The 13905-nt window shown below is 40.9% G+C and overlaps 1 protein-coding gene across 5 annotated transcripts in view; it reads right to left on the reverse strand.

The window, feature by feature from the left end:
• Positions 1-12427, reverse strand: part of LOC308406313 (zinc finger protein 516-like) — a 50701-nt gene extending 38274 nt beyond the window's left edge. For 3 of the 5 annotated variants that reach the window (XM_080897249.1, XM_080897252.1, XM_080897253.1), the window contains exon 1: positions 12270-12427. The gene's annotated coding sequence lies outside the window, so the exon portion shown is untranslated. Of the gene's footprint in view, positions 1-9692; positions 9920-12269 lie in introns of those variants that run through there. The other 2 variants (XM_080897250.1, XM_080897251.1) reach the window with 2 other exon arrangements.
• Positions 12428-13905: the final 1478 nt, after the last annotated feature.

Consider the following 13905-nt stretch of genomic DNA (forward strand, 5'->3'; position numbering starts at 1 on the left):
AACCAAATTAAAAAAAAATCAATATGCATTTAAAGGAGTCATATCAGTATATGTACAGCAGTAAGCCAGTACGACGTTACAGATAGCACAACTATAGCAGTGGTTTAAGGGGGAATTTACATCTCACAGTGGTCTCAGTATGATTCAGTGTAAAGTAATGCATTTACTGCATTAAAATGTTTTGGGAGTTTTTTGACCCACTTCCAGATTCTAGTTTCTAGACGAGTCCTGACCATGAGGAGTTCTGACCTTGAGTCTCCTGTTTCTGTGTTTGAGATTATGCCCGAGATTATGACTCTGTATATGGGTCAGATTTTTTGTATGATTTATTAAGGTCTTATTTTCAAGGGAAGCCCGCCTTTTGTGACCATCCTTAAGACTATTAATTAGGTGATTTTGTACAGTTGGTCAGGTATAATCTGATGGGATTAGCGGCTACGCTCTTTAAATAGAGGTCTGCAGCCAGGGATTAGATGATCGCAGCCAGTTGTATTTAAGAGCAACAGATTTTCATCTCCTCGGTTTTAGTTTTAGGGTAAAAGAGCAGAAACGGCCACTGCGCTGTTTGTTGCTATGTGCAGCATTTAAACGTGCAAATATTGAAATGAAAATCTGGGGTATTTGCTCTGCTGGCCTCATTTCTTTTTAGCAGGGAGTTTGTTAATAAATCTTTGCTATTGGGATGGGATTAGCTGGCATGGTCTAGGGCTGGGGAGGGCAGTACCAGGGGCCCTTTTACCTTCCTCCCTTCAACCATCCTCCTCACATCTGGATACAATGTAGGAACAGGGCACTGAGGCCAGGCAGATAGCTAAAGGGAGGCTGTCTGTGTGCTGAGGGATTCTTTACAAAGCGTCAAGAGTGTTGTTGCATCTGCTGCTAGTAGCTGTGGATGTTGGGGTGTTAGGGTTGTGTGTTGTGGATGGGGGGTGGGGGGAAAGGTGGGGAGGGGGTGCTAAAAAGCTCCCTATCTTTGGTCTCTTCTTTCCTGTGTAGTTGACTGCAAGGCCCGGAGCAACAGACGAACAGAGAGACAGCTGGGAACAGAGGTAAAAAGCAGACAGCAACCAGGAAACACAATGGGAGACCAAAAACAGGTTTCTGTTCTTAACAGGCTAAATGCACTGGATATGATGCTGTCAAAGATTAAATACAGTTATAACTGTGATATTACTAAATGAATACTAAAAATGAAAACCACTGAAGCTGCAGATTTTTTTAATCTACACAAAGTTTTTCCCAAATTCTCACACAAAGGCAACTTTGCCACCGACTGTCCAGAATGATGTGTGTGATGTTAGTAGGAGGTAATGTTGCCTCCAGCTAATAGCCTCAAACACTCAAGCAGGCTCAGTAGCTGATTAAGTCAGATCACTTCTTTCAATTTTCATACATCCATTTCTTTCTTTCTTTTTCATATTGTCAGATTTGTAGTCTTTAGTCCCAACTGATGCTAACTCAAGTGGCAGCACCTGAGGATATTTGTTAGACTTCTCATTGTTCCCTTGGGAGACAAAAAAAAAATCTTTTAGTAACTTTTTTTCCTCTTGAAAGCGAACTTTACTTTTAATATTACATAATAGTTTGATCTAAGAAATAGACAAACATAGGCAAAGAGCTCAACTAGTCTCTACATCTTCAGCTGGTCTCACTTGAAAGAGCACACAATGCAACGTATGTCACTCCCAGTCATAACAACGCTTCAGTATTTGTGCTACTTCTGACTGCAAACTATAACCTACCAGCCATATGGAACAGACACAGAAAGATAAAAAAAAGTTAAAGTGATAAGGTTGTTTTCCCTTCTCCTTCCATGTACAGGAGAATCCTCGAGAGCAGATCACAGACACGCACATGGCCTCCAATCTGCATCCAGATTGATTTCATCACGCATGCATGCTTGCAATTCACCTGGATGTCTGAGCCACACTGAGATTTCGGGTGAGCTGGCTAGTCTTTGGGCGACCCTCTTCCCCCTCACCTCTGTCCTCAGTGAACCTGACGCCTGCTTGACCCAGAGCACCTCCTGGTCCTACTTCCTCAGTGCCTCAGAGATGATGTAATCACTGTTCTATGACTGTCCCTCTTCTCCAAGAGGGCTTTAATTTTGCTATAGTTGAATAGATAGTGGTCTCAGAGTAAATATTACCCAAATTTGGATGTTTTTCTGTTTTTGTTTCTTTGCTCTTTCTTGTTATTCATTCTATTGATTCATTTTGAGAAAAAGTAAAACATGAACATTTGGGGAGTTTGTTACAGCAATTGTTGTATTTTTATGTTATATTCCCTCAGCAGGAGGCGGTTCCTCATCCATTATGATCAGCATTTGTTTGTTTGTTTTTTGTTTTTGTTTTTTTAAACAGAGTAAAGTCCATCTTTCCATCTATAACCCCCACAACCCGCACGCACACACATACAAACACAACTCACTAGAACACATCGTGGCAAGGTTAGGCTGACATCAGTGGCTAACGATCAGTTCCTCTGTGGGCTGAATGATTAGCTGCAGTAGCCTGGAGACATTTCCAGCTTGTTTCCCTAAGTTAGTCAGACATGTAACATCACTGGCCTTCAATCTGGACTAACTACATCCACTCCTCTTCCATTTTCTCTCTGATTCTGTGTCCCCCCTCCCCCCCAAAAAGACTTCTTCTAACTAATAGACGTTGCTAGCAATGTAGTAGTAAATATGGGGCACTTAAGATGGATCAAGTCAAGTGGAGAAGTAGACAGCAGACTTTAAAGTGTGTTGTATTTAAAGTTTTTTTTATATATAAGAATGGAGCGACAACAGTAGTTAATGAGGAGGTGTGTGTGTGTGTGTAGGGACAGTGTGGCAAGAAGTAAAACAATTACTTTTAAAGTGGTTATTCATAACTTCCTCTTTTTTTATGTTTGCATTTTTAGTTCCCATAAGTGGCATTTTCTTTGTCTGTGCTGCCCAAGTGGAAGTCACCTATTCTTAACTTCTTCCCTGCATATAAGTTTTTTTGGACTGTGGTGAATTTTCCAAAGAAATCAAGCCTTAAAAAAATCTGAACCTGTACATGTAAGCAATGGGGTTCTTAAAAATTTCTGTAGGCACTTGCATCCCCATTTAGTGTGTTTATTAGACGGCAGGGAATGGGTATGTTAAAAAATGAACCTCTCTTCTTAGGAATGGGTTCACCCAATCCCCCACCCACCCTTAATGCCCTCTGGGCTGCTGTGAGTTTGGATTAAGTTTGGGTGCTGCGTCCCCTCCCTGCCGAGCCCTGTGAAACACACACAGATACCTACATGCTAAGTGACTGTGTCGTCTTGGTTTATCAAACCTTAAAAAAGGACAGACATAAAAACCAGGCCAGGCAAGGTAGAAAGAATGCAGAGATGGAGATATTTCAAAATATTCTTCAACTGATGTATGCTTACGCACAAAAGAATATTCTATAACGAGACACATATTTCAATGTAAAGTAAGTAATAAATCAGCAGTAAATGGTGTTTATGTAGCCAAATTGAAGGTCTCACTTCTTAAATTTCCTTTGTATAGCTATCTAATTAGACCGTGTATGTGAGTGGTGTGCAGGATATGTGTGTGTGTTTGTGTAAAGCAGCAGATCAATAAGGGCAGTCTACTACAGTGACATCTGGGCTGGACAAAGACTGCCGTTCCTCTCCTCTTCTCTCTCTCTCTCTGAATCCCCAATCATAGCCACGTGGTCCTCTGGGCTGTTTCTCTCAGCTAAGCTTATTTCTCTTCTTTAATCCAGCAGCAATCACAGCAACGATGCCAAGCTTCGGTTCATGGACGCAGGCAGAAATCTATTAACTATGATCACTATGTCAGCTCAAACCTGATAAGTGCCGCTAATGAATCCAGCGCAGTCAGCTCAGCGCTGCGTTGCTCCTGGTTGTTATTTCATTGTATCGTCAATAATGCGTAAGGCGGAAAATCAACATGAGTGACGGTGATGGACAATGTGGCTTGTAATGTGGCAAAGGAGCTTGTGTTTGAACTGAAGCAAGAGTCAGATTTTCTGCAAAAACTCTCCAACACATCCCACTCTTTGTAACTGAAGAAATCTATGCACTGACAAGACTCTGCAACACTGCTTGCATCCCTACAGGCCCAACCCTGCTGTGAGCGTCGTCCGCTAATAAATGGCGGCACTGATAAATGGAGTCGATATCCAACACTGATCATCAGATCATCAGCCACTCAGCGGGGCCCACCCCTGATTTCAGTGATGGTCCCAGCCTACTCACAGCTGGTGAAAATATTATTTATTAGGGCAACTAGTAGGAGTATCAGCAATAGCGCTAATCAGACCAGGCAAACTGTCAGTGGTGGAAAACTGCAAAAATACTGGCACACACCTACACGTGTCAAAAAGGTACAATGTAGCGCAAATGTATGACACACTGGTTTAGCAGTCGATATAACAGTCCGACTGTTATATCTTTTTCTATTTAATATCTGGTTCATCCTGCGCGAGTCCTGTAGAGGTTTGGGTTCGCTAATTGAAGTTTTTAACAAGTTTTGCCTCAAGAGCAGAAGGCTAATGTTAGCATGTAGAGTTAGCATGGCTGCTAGAAAAAGAGAAGAGAAAACTTTGCCATGCTTTGTAAATGGCATGCATTTGGCTCTTGTATCAGGGCAACCAGGCTTATTAGACACACAACACACATAGCTCAGGTATGGAGATGATGTTTTAAAAATGTTTGTTTGCTAGGTTTAGTAGGATGAGCTGCCATATTTAGCTAAGGCTGCCAGCAGCAATTGCAAATGCCTGCTAACATTATTTTAGTGTACTTTCTATTTTGCACTACAAAGTATGGAAATATAGGATTTGTATTAAATTTTAAAAGCTCAAATTGACCTGTTTCAGGGGGGTGTTGTACTAATTTAGTTATTTTATTCTATTTGTTTGTTTTTTCTTTTTACCAAGAACCAAAGATCCAGCTCTTACCATCAGGTATAAAAAGCACATGCAAATACACACACGGGTTACGCTGTTGATTTCATTATTTAAAATGGAAACAAACGTATGTGTTCTTGGGGAGCTTATACCTAAGAAGAAAAGAGTAAACATATAAAAATAGATACTTTATATATAACCTGAGTAAATAAATAAATAAATACATTGCAGTAAGAGGAACCCCTCACACTAACTACTCCTAACATCACTAAAATACTTTGGAAATGAGCAATCTCTCAATGACTAAAAATGCTACCTTGTGTCACAAACAGTTTCCATTAGACTCTCAGTGGATGTGTGCAAATGACAGTATTAAAATGTCATGAAAAATGTGGAATTTAGTTGAAAATCATTACTGTAGGTTGCACCTACACCCACCTAAACCAGCTTCAGCTAGTTTATGAAGGGAACTGTGCTCTGCCATTATTGTATCAGTAACCCTAGTAAGGATAGATATAAAGTAAGCTGTGCCAGATGTACTCTATATAAATGTGCACACTGGGTTTTTCTGGGTTTCTTTCTGGAAAAAAAAAAATCTATATATGGCTTTCAAAGGGAAGTTATTCACTCCTATTAGGGCTTGCTGTCTCAGAGGGGTTTTCCACCACTGCATTAGTAAACTTTAGGTGGGAAAAAGTGAATCCTTCCCAAGTCTGAAGATCACACTTTGCTGAATGGATGCGTACTTAATTTAAAAAAAAAAAAAAAAAACAAAAAAAAAAACACACCATTGTCTTTCTCTCCCCACCCCAACACTATGAGTAGATGACTAAAATGGCCTGTGCCTAAATCCCCTCCCTACCCCCCACCAGCTCTAACCCCTTAACCCCTCTCCTATCTTAATCCCCTGATTACTACATCATTTTATTTGGGTCTAATTTAGACAGATATCTGTCTTCACAGTTTAGTACCTGGACAATGCTGCTTGGCTTGGCACAGACTGTATTGATCCATACGGGAGGGGGTAGAGGGTGCAGGTGCAATTGGAATAAAGGGATTAACTGCACACCTGTTATCAAAAGTTTTAAGAAAACTGTGGGCACCACAGGAACAGAAGTTAGTAGAGAGGACAAAACATCCACTGGAAATGTGTAGGATGACAGCAAATGCAAAATTCCTTCTGATTATCCTAAGCAGTAAGCAATACGTTTCCCACGGAGGGCTCATTTATAATTTAATCCAGGAGCTTGGTGTTTCTAGGCTAACACAGAGAGACTGCCCTTTCAGAGTGGAAACCCCCACCATGTAGCAGGGAATCAATGCCATCACCAGAGAATAGACACTAGACCCCGTATTAAAATGATGTGGCTGTGGAGCACCAGTAAAAAGACAATAAATTGTTTGATTTTTTTCCTCTTCCATTTCTGATTCATACCAGAAAATTGTTTTTGCGTTCATCATTGCCCATCTCCAATCCAACTTCAGCATGTCACAAAGTTACTTAACCATCTAAAGGCAGATGCGTACATGTTTGCTTTCATGTAAAAAGCGCTGATATGATCTAAAACATAACAAGGAAGAGCTGAGAGAGGGAAAGGGGGGGGGGGCAGCAGGGCACACGGAATGACTTCAGACTATATGCCTCTGCACAAAAACATATCTGTCCTCTGATTTGATGACTTTTTTTCCTTTCATATCAATTATAGTTTCAAACCACACAACATTACCACGAACGGTTGGGACAGAGATGAGAAAGTACGGTCAAAGCAGGGTAGTAATTACAGTGGAAAATGGACTGAATGGATCGGATTTACAAATTGTGTATGCAGGACAACACAATTAGCCAGCTTTGGAACCATTCTCTGTGAATTCAGCAAGGTCTTAGATACCACCAACAGAGAATGCTCACACCCCAGTATTACAGGGAAAAAGGATTTTTACAAAGGTCTTTACTAAAAGATTTAGACACTTAAGCCATTGCCATTTTCTGAAAAAGATACTAACAGGGATTATTATTGTTGTTTTAAATCTGTGCACCCTGCTTATGAAGAGGAACATTCATGTTTCTTGCCGACTCTTTTTTTTTTTTTTTTACTTCCCATCAGTTCATAAGAAAAATATACACTTTTTTTAGCCAATGATTTGCTCTTTACACTGACTATTTATGAAGTTTTTCTCTTAAGGTCTATGCTGGAAATGACTCAATGAGAGCATCAACAATGAAGTGGAACAATAAAGCTCGAGGCCAGACAGACAAAACACTGAGCTAAAAAGTCACAATAGATCATGCACATTATATCACTACAAGCAGAACTTTCCCACTGAACATTATCAGTTCATCCTTTCTTAATGTCTATATCCTAGAGCAGCTTTAATACTGATTGTTGAGCAAGAGACAGTTAGGCAAATCATAAGTTTTACCCCATGTCCAGTTCTGAAAATCGACTATAAACAAGAGTCTGTATAGTGTTTAACCCCCCTCCAGTGTGGTGAAGGTAAATGACTCTGTACATGGTGAAAAGGCACAAGGCAGTAATGAGTAATGAAAACAGCCGAGTTAGTGCTGCCATTCAGTAAAGAGCCTGCTGCTGTGGAATGTGAGGCGCCATTCATTCACATGGGTTAAAAATGCATTTCTGCCACCACAAAGCCCTGCCTTGTCCTCATTGTTTCTCGCCACACCAATAAAACACTTCTACACTCTGAAGGGACAATACAAACCCCCACTCCAAAAAAAAAAAAAAAAAAAAAAAATTAAATTGCTAATTTTACTCCCACAGATACAGGAAGAACAGGAGGGGAGGAGTTAGGGGCTGGATGAACTTTACAAATTAAAAAAAAAGTGTCAGGGTAAGATAAAAAGTCAAGGTATGGCTCAGAGTTTGATCTTGATAAGCACAGGGATGGAAAACTGAGTGCACAAACTACGTGCGACAGACAGGCAGTTCTACTGAAGATATACGCAGCACTTCTTCGGTTTATGCAAAGACACGCAGGTGGAAGGCAATCAAACACAAAGGCTTCACTCGAGCCATGCATAAGCTCTCCGGGGACTTGTTTGTGAATGTGAGGCATCTGTGCTTTCCAAAAAGTTCTCAACTCCCTGAACATGACTTACATTTGTATTAGTCAAGTGATGAACCGTCATAATTCACATTTAAACACAGGTCATGTTCCTCTTTCACTCTGCTGCGATGGTCAACAAGTGACGTCACTGCTTATTTACTTCTATGACATAACCTTCTAAGAAAAAATAATACCCCCAACGCTGAACTCGTCAGCTAATCCTGTTTACAGCTTTTCCTTCACTCTTGGATTAAGAAAAGGAAAAAAACTAAACAAACAAAAAAAAAATCAATTAAACATTCAGAAAAACTACTTTTTTCCCCAAACACCCCCCTCCATAACTGACTAAATCTGTTTGCCTATCACACCTATTCTTGTTAGTATCCATGAGACTCAGATCACACGTAACTGGTATTTATTATCTAACAGTCAATTTGGGGAAGTTAGATCATTTATTGTTGTTGTGCCGTGCTGCAGGGTGTTATATTTGCTGGCACGAGCACAGGGCGAGAGTCGCAGGCCTAGAAATATTTAACATAATGTCTGAAATCTAACATGGGGGAGACAATGTAATCCTGTCTGCAAAACAACACACTCTGCCTCTCTTCCTCCCTCCTCCCTTGTTCGCTCCCTCCGCTCTCTACTTCTTTCTCTTTCTGTATGTGTTTGTGTGTGTGACCCTTACACAGAAGAAAAATGCTGTATCTTTCAACAGCTACAGGGGAAAACAGTATGCCACAGAAAGTCAATCTCAAAGAAAATAGACAAGAGAAAACTGGCAGCTGAGAGTCCCGTGCACAATTAGAAACAAAGCCGTTGTAGCGGGGGACAGTGAAGGGAACACAACCCTTTTGCCAAAATTTTCTTACTTGTAGGGAACAGCTGAATATCACAGTATTTGGTGTATACGCATGTGTGTGTGTGTGTGGAAACTCCACTCGATACAAAGCCACCATTATTTAGGCTCCTATTTGAAGTCAAACTTCCTACACCAGCAGATAAAGAGAACAGCTACCCCCCTCCTCCCTCCCTGTGTGTTTTTTCATCATCTGTATTGCTCAAACTACAAAGCAGGAAGGTGAGCCTGTTTTGGCACATGTGCACACTGCCATGCATGCGCACACTTTCTCCTCTATCTCTACTGCAAACTATGCTTTTACATAACTGTCTCCAGTGACAACTTTCTTTACAACCCCTTATAATATGCATCACTTTATTGATTTTGTTTTATCCTCCTTTATCACCTACAGTGCAGCTATCATTTACACTTACTGCTACCATTAAGACGTTTGAAAGTGTTTTATGATATAGTTCTAATATCCCCGTGAAGCTCCTTTGGGATGTCAGTTTTGCCTACTATTTGCATAGCACCATTCCTAAGTGTATCACAGGATTATGTTGGCTTCTACTTCTTCTTTTTGTTGTTGTTGCTTTTCCTAGCCACAAGGTTCCACTTATCAGTCAAACATTCCCCAAAATGACCCTTATCTCCACTGTAGCACATGCCGTTTTTTTTTTACTGACCTTCTCTTAGTCACTTCTCTCTCGCCTCTCACTTAAAGGAAATGACAAGGTTTCAAACTAAAGAATGTGTAACAGCCAAAGATTGCAGGAGCACCAGCAGCTGCTGCAGTAGTAGCAGCAGCAGTAGTAGTAGTAGTAGCAAGACCAGCCAGCACGAACACACCCTCTAAATTACAAACAGTAATAATTATGTGAACTCACTTCCTCACCAGTTAAAACAACGCTGAGCAGCTCAAACAGTCGGAGAAAGAAAGGGGGCGGGGGGTGCAGGTTTCCTAAAGCGTCCAAGAGTCCAGATCCAGCAGAGATACAGAGGAGACCCCGCTGTGTGAGCCAGTGCGGCGACTGACAACAGCAGCCCGCTGATCAACTTCGCCACAATCCTGCACGATTACTATTATTATTATTATTATCTCGGCCGAATTCCTGTCTCCTTGTGTTGTAGCTACCACAGTACAGGTTCCTCTCTCTGCTTCTTTCTCTCTGTCTGTCTTGTCTCTTGTCGTTTCGCTGCTGTTGATGCTTTTAGGTGTTGTCGGATATGTCATGACTCAGGGATAAAGTGACACACGGTTGGAATTATGTAGTAAATTTAGCAGCGACGTAAACAAATACTACTGTATGTTGAATACGGCTCTAAAAGATAGTGTACATTATGGCGTGTGTTGTTAGAGGTGCTAGCCAGTTAAATGGTAATTATTTTTGCTTAGGCATTTATATAGTTTCTGTATTTTCTGGTTTCTCTCATCTGCTCGTCTTTTGAGTCAATAACTTTTGTACACAGAATGATCAGATAACGTTGGAAGACGTCACTTTGCGGATTGCATTGAGTAAGACATTTATTGAGTGATTGGAAATAAAGGTTCCGCGGGGCATTGTTGATTTAGATTAGCCTGTAGTTTTTGATGTCACTTCATTAAAATTAATAATTTCATGTATTTGTTACTTTTCACGTTGAGTCACTCCATTTCCTACAATTCGCATGCGTTTCAAGTAAAGGAAGCACACTAGGCTGGTCCGCACAGACTATCTTTTCATAAGCCATGCAACATCCCCCATGTCACAGCGAGATTCAACAAATCCTTCCTCTTTTAAAACCACCACACACTACTTTCTGATCACATTTTCTAGCATGTGAATGGCAGAGGTTATGAGAGCACCTGAACGCACCGTGCATGGAAAGAAGCCCCATCTGTGTGTGTAAGAGAGAGAGAGATTGTGTTTGTGAAACGGTGAGGTGCAAGATCGAAGGCGAACAAAAGCGAAGAAAAAAAGTTTGTCCTCGCGGTGTCACCAAACCTCTGCCCCCCACGCAGAGGACGCACATTCCACTCTTCGTGCTTTCACGTATGTCCATCGCTTCCTATCAGGGACACGTGAACTGGCGCCCGCATGTGTATTGGCAATTAATGATAAAGTGTACAGATTAGTGAAGAAGACGCTCATATCACAATGACCCCCGTGCGCAAATGTGCTCGTGTGTTATATTGGTATGAAATCCCTTTGACACTGGTGTTCTGGGCTTAGTTTTGCACACGCACATACACTCCCTCATTTTTGTATCACAGTCACCTGTATGTACACGTCACGTACACGGTTATGTGAAACAAGGCGAAACAAGCCTCAGTCATCCCAATTGTCTTGCAGTAACCCCCCCCCCCCGGTTGGAGCTTAGTGCTATTGTGAACCTTTACCATAACAGCAGGCACACATCCTGTAGGTGTGTGTCATCAACTGCGGGGGGGCAAGTAGTAGCTCCTACTTACACTATCTCACACGAACTACACGATCAACCCCCCCAACACACACGCGTACGGGCACACACCCCGCATGCAGATTGTGAGAGCTTCAGCAGGCGCAGAGATTGAAAGAAGAAGAAACGCGACACACCAGAGAGCTTCCAGCGGTTTCAGATCCTCATATGTAAGGTCTAAAAGAGCCACCGGACCCCGACTGCTGCCCGGCACCTGTGCCTTGCTCAGTGGCAGTTGTGCCATGTCTATTATGTAGGACACGGCTTCCTAATATGGATATTGCCCCCACCCTTCCCTAACGTCCACCTCCACCCTCCGTGTGAATAAAACAATCTCTAAAAAAGAGAGAGAGAAACTGTTCCTCCTCCTCTTCCTCCTCTTGGATGTTTTCTGTATTGAGCCTCTGAGCTGCCTCTTTTTTTTAACACTACTCAGAAGTCTACAGCTGCCATCTGTGTTTCTGATGCTGCAATGATAGAGTTTATTATCCAAAACATTACTCAAGGAAGAGATGAGTGTGTGTGTGTGTGTATGTGTGTGTGTCGAGCTGATGGAAAGTTTGCCTGAGCTGAAGGATGTCGGTGGAGCATATTAACCAAGTACTCCACCTTTTATTCAAACGCGTTAGTTTGGTTTAGTCCCTTTTTTCTATCCTTCCTTTTTTTTTTTTTTTGAAGGATCACATTAGGTATGAGGAGTCTCACAAATTCGAAGTATCATCAAACTGCTGTGACTCACTCAGTGTCTGTAAATCTGTAAAGAGTGGAGAATTTATACACACTTGTACATACTTCTGGTTATGTTACATTGTGATAGCCATACACGATATATACACACACACTGTTATATATATAGAAATACATATGTATTTAAACCAACCACTACACCCTTTCTTGCATGTAACCTATTTATAAATCTAGATCAGACAATCGCATACCACCTACAACCAAATCCAAACACCGACGAGATCGCCCCTGTGTTTTTCTATGTGTCTAAAAGGCAGGGAAAGACGAGATGTGCGTACCTGCGTTATCCAAAAGAATAATCCAGGGTGACTTCAAGAAGCACAGACAATCCTAAAGGTGAAAGCATGCTCTTTGCAGTGTATGCTGAAGAGTATGATTGAGTAGGTCGAATCCATTCTGTCCCGTGAGGTGGGGGGGGGGGGGCAAGGTTTCCTCTCCGCTTTCACTCGACCATCACGCTTGTGCTTCGTTTTTGTAACACATGCATAAACTCAGCTCTTACCGTTCATATCACACAGGCTCGTGACTTAAAATAAATATGCTCGACTTCGTCTTTGGGTGAGTGTTTTGGCAATTTCCTGACACCCCTCTTCTCCAACCGAATGGTTTCTCACGCATTAAATGGAACTATCTGCTATTGTCTCATCAGCGAAAAGTTGTTGATACTGCTAAGGACTCAAAAAAGTGCGTCAGGAGTGTGAAACTGCCCAACCCAACCACTTCTTAGAAAAACGCTCAGGTTTTTGTTTTGTTTTGTTTTTTAATGCCACGACACATAAAGACACAAGGTGCCGATGAAATTTCACTCTTCTCCCGTCGAGTCTGATTATATTGACAGTTGATCCAGGATGTTGTTGAGATCTATCTAGAGTATAGAGATGATAAGGTTTATCTTACTGCAATATATATATATATATATATATATATATATATATATATATATATATATATATATATATATATATATATATATATATACACATATTGCAGTAAGATAAACCAATATATATATATAAATATATATTGTTAACCATATGGTTAACAAAATCTGAGTAACTACATTGTGTGTTTAACCTTGAGAGAACCTCTTTCCCTTTTTTAACACAGCTGTTACATACTGTACAACGACACATAGATAATATGCTGCCAGCATATTGTCTCATTCTCTGCTTGTTAAACATTGAGTGTTTTGTTTTGTTTTACTTGTCCTCGTGGTAAAGCCAGTATAAGCCTGACACGGTAACTATACAAGCGATTTACAGACAGAATTTGCCCTCAGTTTAAAGATTTAAAACTGGTAGGATAGTCTTACAACGTGTATCTTCTTCTTCTTTTTCCTCTTGATGGAATGCATGACTATAGTCTGGTTTAAGTTAAGCAGGTTGTTAATCCTGTTACACAAACACATGCACAAACACACACACACATACACACGCATGTAGAAGAGACAAACAGAATAACACAGAGAGGTCAATACTAAAAAGTCCAATACACAGACATAGGAGAAATTCAATGACTGTCAGCGCACACACACACACACACACACACACACACACACACACACACACACACACACACACACACACACACACACACACACACACACACCGCTGCTAGTTCTATTTTTTTGAAATTTAGTTCAAATGAAATTGTTTGATTAATTGGCTCACTTTTTTCTCTTTGTTTTTAAACATGCCCCAAAAAATGTGAGACAGGAACGAGTAAACAGTGCCTCCCTTGCAGGACTGGAAAGTCTGGAAAAGCATGAAAAATGAATGCGATAGCCCAAAGGTGTGGAAAAGTGTGGACACGCATGCTTATTCAGTTCCAACAATTGTGATTACACTTAAAACTGTATATCAGTGTGGGACCTTTAAAAAATGCTTTTCATTAAACCACCAGAGCAAGTTTTTT

The sequence above is a fragment of the Rhamphochromis sp. 'chilingali' genome (assembly GCF_963969265.1).
Source record: "Rhamphochromis sp. 'chilingali' genome assembly, chromosome: 11".
Taxonomy (NCBI): domain Eukaryota; kingdom Metazoa; phylum Chordata; class Actinopteri; order Cichliformes; family Cichlidae; genus Rhamphochromis; species Rhamphochromis sp. 'chilingali'.